The sequence below is a fragment of the Podarcis cretensis genome (assembly GCF_951804945.1).
Source record: "Podarcis cretensis genome assembly, chromosome: 6".
Lineage (NCBI taxonomy): Eukaryota > Metazoa > Chordata > Lepidosauria > Squamata > Lacertidae > Podarcis > Podarcis cretensis.
The window spans coordinates 74,336,714-74,342,877 of record NC_137175.1 but is presented as its reverse complement, the minus strand read 5'-3'; positions in this window follow the sequence as shown (position 1 = coordinate 74,342,877).

Here is a 6,164-nt window from a genome sequence, read left to right as displayed (position 1 = left end):
CAGAAACGCCGTTTACCTTCCTGCCAGAGCGGTACCTATTGATCTACTTGCACTTTGACGTGCTTTCAAACTGCTAGGTTGGCAGGAGCAGGGACCGAGCAACGGGAGCTCACTCCGTCGCGGGGATTCGAACTGCCGACCTTCTGATCGGCAAGTCCTAGGCTCTGTGGTTTAATCCACAGCGCCACCTGCGTCCCATATACCTACTAGAGAGCAACAAACAAACACACACACACACACACACACACACACACTGTGCTATACATAATCTTGGGTTGGAATCAATCTCATTCATCAGCTTTTCATCAGGTCCATGGTTAGGCCAAATTAACCGAAACAGAAAACCAACCTTCCACCTTTGCTGCTGCTTTTTCCTTCTGCAAGCATAAAATTTTGAATGGATTTTCAATTGTTTCTCCCATTTCACCCTATATTGTCCCAGTTCTCATGCTGTACGCCTGCTTTGTGCACGGAGAAGAAAACAAATCTCCCAGAGCTGTGCTCGGGAGCTTGTGTTCTTCAGGAATTTGGAGGAGTCTGCAGATCTGCTTATTTATCATTGAAGCCAATCTGGTTTGCAGGTGTGGTAGATGATTAAAGAGACTGTAAAATAAAGGTTAAATGAAAAATACTCTGCAAGAGGAGAGGTTTGAATGTAAGTTTTGATTAAGAGAGTGCTATTCCATCAGGAAATCTGGAGCAAATGCACTATGGAGGATGAGCTGAAATGGTACGAGTGATGGTCAGTGGGGCAGGGCAACCAATGGGACCCAGAGCCAAGGAACCCATGAACTAAAGGCTGCACTGTCATTTTGGCTGTTTTTATAGAGTCTCATCACATAAGAGAGAATGCACACTGCCTATCGACTGAGAGAATGTCCAAAAGTTCCCTGTTAACAGGAATGCAGATATTCTCAAAGTCTGTTCAATGCACCCTCCTAGGCAGACAGCCTCAACAGAGCTGAAAAACTAAAGGGGATCCTGCAGTTAATGCAGCCCACAAGCCTCCGTGTATAATTTGATAATGGATTTGGTAATACTTAGCAATGAGAATCCAATGGCAATTTTGTCATTGACTCTAATGCATGGCATGCTGCATTAGTAATTCAGTACTTCTCAGTTTGCAGTTCATGATTTTGCACCTCATCCTTGTTACTACAATATGAAAATAATTGTGGAATCACACAAAGAAAGCCCTTCCTATCTTTGCTCATGAGTTTCCTGGGTGTCCTAAGGATGTGAATATGTGAGATTTGTCACACAGGAATCTTGTTCTAAACATTACATTTCCATGCCATGCTCAATGACACTTGGAGCAACCGCTTTTTCTGCCATCGTGTTTTAATTATTTTGAAATGCTGTGTGTGACCCAATGGTGCCATTGCCTGGTATGTTTCTCCCTGAAGGTGAGTCTTGCTAAGGGGAATTTTTTTCTCAAGGGTCTGATTTCCCCTCTTTCTAGGTTGCTCACCATCTCACAAAGAAAAATATCCCACCCAAATGTCTCAGCATTTGAGTGGCTGACCCTAAGGTGAACTTTATGACTAAGGTGAACTTCATGACTAAGTGGGGATGGAGTCCAAATCTAGAATTCTAATCACTGTCCTCAGCCTTAGTCATTTTGATTTAAGCACAATTTTATTATGGAGTGGGAAGTCAGAGTTTAATAATGGATGATAGACAGACAGACAATGTCTAATCCTTGTTTAAAGAGTTAAAGGTAAAGGGACCCCTGACCATTAGGTCCATTTGCGGATGACTCTGGGGTTGTGCGCTCATCTCACTCTATAGGCCAAGGGAGCCGGCATACAGCTTCCGGGTCATGTGGCCAGCATGACAAAGCCGCTTCTGGCGAACCAGAGCAGCGCACGGAAACGCCGTTTACCTTCCCGCCAGAGCGGTAGCTATTTATCTACTTGGACTTTGACGTGCTTTTGAAGTGCTAGGTGGGCAGGAGCTGGGACCGAGCAACGGGAGCTCACCCCCTCGTGGGGATTTGAACCGCTGACCTTCTGATCAGCAAGCCCTTGGCTCTGTGGTTTAGACCACAGCAACACCCGCGTCCCTTGTAATCCTTGTTTAGGATGTTACTAATAGGGAAAGTTGATCAGAGGGTAAGTATGCTAGTCAACACTTGTCTTAACTGCCCACTCAGAATAGTTTCTGACATCCTCAGAACACTTGGCCATTTCATAGTACATGCTGGCGTATGTCATATATACAAGATTTTTGCTCCGGAAAGCAACTATTAGAAAGCAAAATGCTAAAAGGTAAGGGATGGGTAGCAAAAGCTGACCCTAGTTTTAGAGATTAAGGATACCATTTTAGACACTTTCATATGTAGTGCTTTTCACTCAAACCAACCCAAACAGCTGGTTCTTTGCTTCTTAAGGCTGAGAATTCCCAACCAAGGAGAGAAATATGGGTAATTTCTATTTCTAGTCATTCTTACAGGGTGCAGTAAAGTATATCAGGTATCAACTCTGGCTTGTGTAAGATGCACCCTTCAACTAAGATGGTGTTCCTAAAGAGAGTTATGGAATCCCAATGATTCCTGAATGCTCGGGGAAATTCAGGTTACATGGATGGCACTTCTTTTGAAGCCCTCGTCTCACTACCTGGAATGGTGAGATGGAAAGGGCTATTAACAGGTATCATGAAATACCTTCTCCGATGGTGCAGAGCTCAGAGTGCACCCTGGTTTTTCCAGTAAGCTTGAGGCAATGAAGCAGGCTGGATGACCACTGGCACAAAAGTCACAACCTAGCTGGTCGAACACAGATTAAAATATATAACCACCCCCTACCATTGAGACAGGCATCTTATGGAGAACCTTTCCTCCATATCAGGCTCTTAGATCGGCAGAAGGGCCCTTATTGTTGCCCCACTGGCAAATGTTGCTTCTTGTGTGGGGATGCAGGATAGCACCTTCTCAGTAACTGTGCTCTGGCTGTGGAACTCTCTCTCCTCTTGGCAGTATAGATGACTACGTCACCGATGAGCTTTTGTTACGTAATTAACACATCTTGGCTGTGCCTGGTGTGGAGTTGGGAGATGTTTGCATTATGAACTGTTGCTCCTAATCTGAATTTTAGCTGTCATTTTGTTGTAAGCACTGTGTTTTATTTTGTGTCGGAAACCGCTTTGGGACCACGTCTGTGGTGAAAAGGAGCCTGCCAATTTATATCTATCTATCTATCTATCTATCTATCTTTCTATCTATCTATCTATCTATCTATCTATCTATCTATCTATCTTTCTATCTATCTATCTATCATCTATCTATCTATATCTATCTATCTATATATCTATCTATCATCATCTATCTATCTATCTATCTATCTATCTATCTATCTATCTATCTATCTATCATCTATCTATCTATCTATCTATCTATCTATATCTATCTATCTATATATCTATCTATCATCATCTAGCTAGCTAGCTAGCTATCATCTATCTATCTATCTATCTATCTATCTATCTATCTATCTATCTATCTATCATCTATCATCTATCTATCTATATCTATCTATCTCTAAAAATAAATAAAGCAACCAACCGACCGACCAACCAACCAACCAACAGGGTGCCTGGCTCATCAAAATACCTGGCAGGACTGAGGCCTCCCAGGGATGTAGCTGGGACCAGCTTATCGAAACAGCTGCTGTCAGCTGTTCACAGGAGTCTGTGCCAGAAGCAAGAGGGGAGGGGGGAAGAGAGAGCCAGGTCTTGTTTGTCAAAGGAACCAGCAGCAGTAGCCCAAGCAATATATACGACAAAGGGAGGTGAGGTGAGGTGTGACAGGGCTGGAGGCAGGTGAATGTTGATGATATCCAAATTCTTTATAAAGAACCAGGAAAACTACTAGGAACAATTCTAAGGGAATTAATTTCTAAGCATTTCGATGACTAGCAGAAGCCAGCGTGGACTTGTCAGATTCTTCCAGACTAATCTGTTTTGGGTGTGTGGGTGTGTGAGGTTACTAGTTTAGTGGACTGTGGGAACGCTTTGGACCTAATTTATCTTGATTTCAGCAAAGTATTTGACAAAGTTCCCCATTATATTTTGATTAGCAAATGGATTGAATACAGATTAGATGATAATGCTGTGAGGTGGCTTTAAAGTAAAGGAACCCTGGATGGTTAAGTCCAGTCAAAGGCGATTATGGGGTGTGGCGCTCATCTCGCTTTACGTCAAGAGAGCCAACGTTTGTCTACAGACAGCTTTTTGGGTGATGTGGCCAGCATGACTAAACCACTTCTGGCGCAAGAGAACACCATGACGGAAGCCAGAGCTCATGGAAATGCCGTTAACCTTCCCGCCACAGCGGTACCTATTTATCTACTTGCACTGGTGTGCTTTCGAATTGCTGGGTTGGCAGAAGTTGGGGTAGAGCGTGGATTCAAACCGCCAGCCTTTTGATCAGCAAACCCAAGAGGCTCAGTGGTTTAGACCACATCGCCACCCATGTCCCTATGAGGTGGCTTTACAGCTGGTTCAAAAACCACACCCTTGAGCAGGAAGACTCAAAGAAGTATTTCCTGTTCCTTCTCTCTCTCTCTCTCTCTCTCTCTCTCTCCCTCTCTCTCTCCTCCTCAACCAGCCATGTAGACTGATGTTTGTATGCATATTCCAGCACCAGGTTCATGCTTGAAGCTGTTTCTCCTGTAAATATATCATATTTTTCAGTGTATGGGACACCCCCATGTATCAGACAACCCCTATTTTTTTGAACCCAAAATTAAGAAATCAATATTTCTTTGGTTGTTGAGTGTTTTTGTCTGCCCACCCTTCTCTGTATTCACTATCTGTGTTAAAGACAAATGTGGAAAATTATCATAAAGCCACTCCATAAAGTAATTTGAGGAATAAAAACATCATTCCATCTCTAAAAGCTATGGATAGGTCTACATACAAGAAAAAAATGCTATAAATAGCCAGAAATTAAATTGTTACAACAAAAGGGGGGGGGAGCTATGTAAAAACTGCATAGAACATGTTTTTGCTCCCTTGCGCCATCTGGTGTTGCATGTTTATAACGAATTTAAAACTTTTTTTGGCTAATGTAGCTGAGTCCTAGGAGAGAGGGCGCTTGACAGAGCTCCTGGGGAAAGGAATCCTACAACTGTGGAGCCACCACTGAGTAGCCCCTGCTATTAGCCAACTGACCTTCACTAGTGGTCAACCACTTGGGTAGGTTCACAAACATTTGTGAAGCCTTGTTGGGTGTGCTGCGCATTTCGATTTTCAACGGAAAGTACCCCCTCCCCCATCCAGATAAGCTCCCAGTCACTGCCCATGGCATATGCTCATCAAAGACAAAGACACACACCCAGATCATGAGGTTAGAAGTTACAGTCCTTGATAATGTGCGCATCACTCCTCAGAAGAGCTCCGTTCGCTCTGGCAAATTGCTTGAGCAGAGGCTGCAACACATCACATGTTTATGTATGTATATTCTAATTATACATGCTGCGTTATCTACCTACTTAATTACAGCTGTAGTTTAGAGATTAAAGTTTATATGCTTTGTGATGCATGCGCACCCATGCATAGTTATGCATTCATGCTTGAAAGGAGCATCATTAAATATTCATCATTACTGCTCAGATTAGTTGTCAGATCCTATAGAATACAAGGGGCACCTGCTATCTTTCACTGTTTTAAATTCAGCAACGAGCGAACAGCCGTATTTTACATCTCGCAGTTAATGTACTTCTCTCCACCCCCCGCCCCTTTAAAAAAAAAAAAAATCTTTCAGATTACGTGTTGGGAAGGGTGGAGGAGGTGGGAGGAGAATGTGCTGTAGAATCCAATATGTTACAATCTTTGTTTACAGTGCATTTAAAGGGTTTATTGATTTATCAATAAGTGCCCCTTCTGCTGAGTGCAAGTCTGAGGCCCTGTTCAGTGCAGAGCAGCTATAGCATGTCAGCCTGGAAGCAGGGAGGTCTAAAGGTGTTTTCTGGGGAGAGCTGGGTAATGTAAGGTCATACCTTTGTAACCTATAGCATCTCCTAAACTTTGTTGGTGGCGTAAAATGCTGGATAGTTCAAAAATTAGAAACAACACATCTATTATTTTTAATGTTGTGTATCTGGTATGGGAAGAGTGAAATAAGAGCCCCACAGGGTTTTCTTTTTAAATATAGAAATCTGATA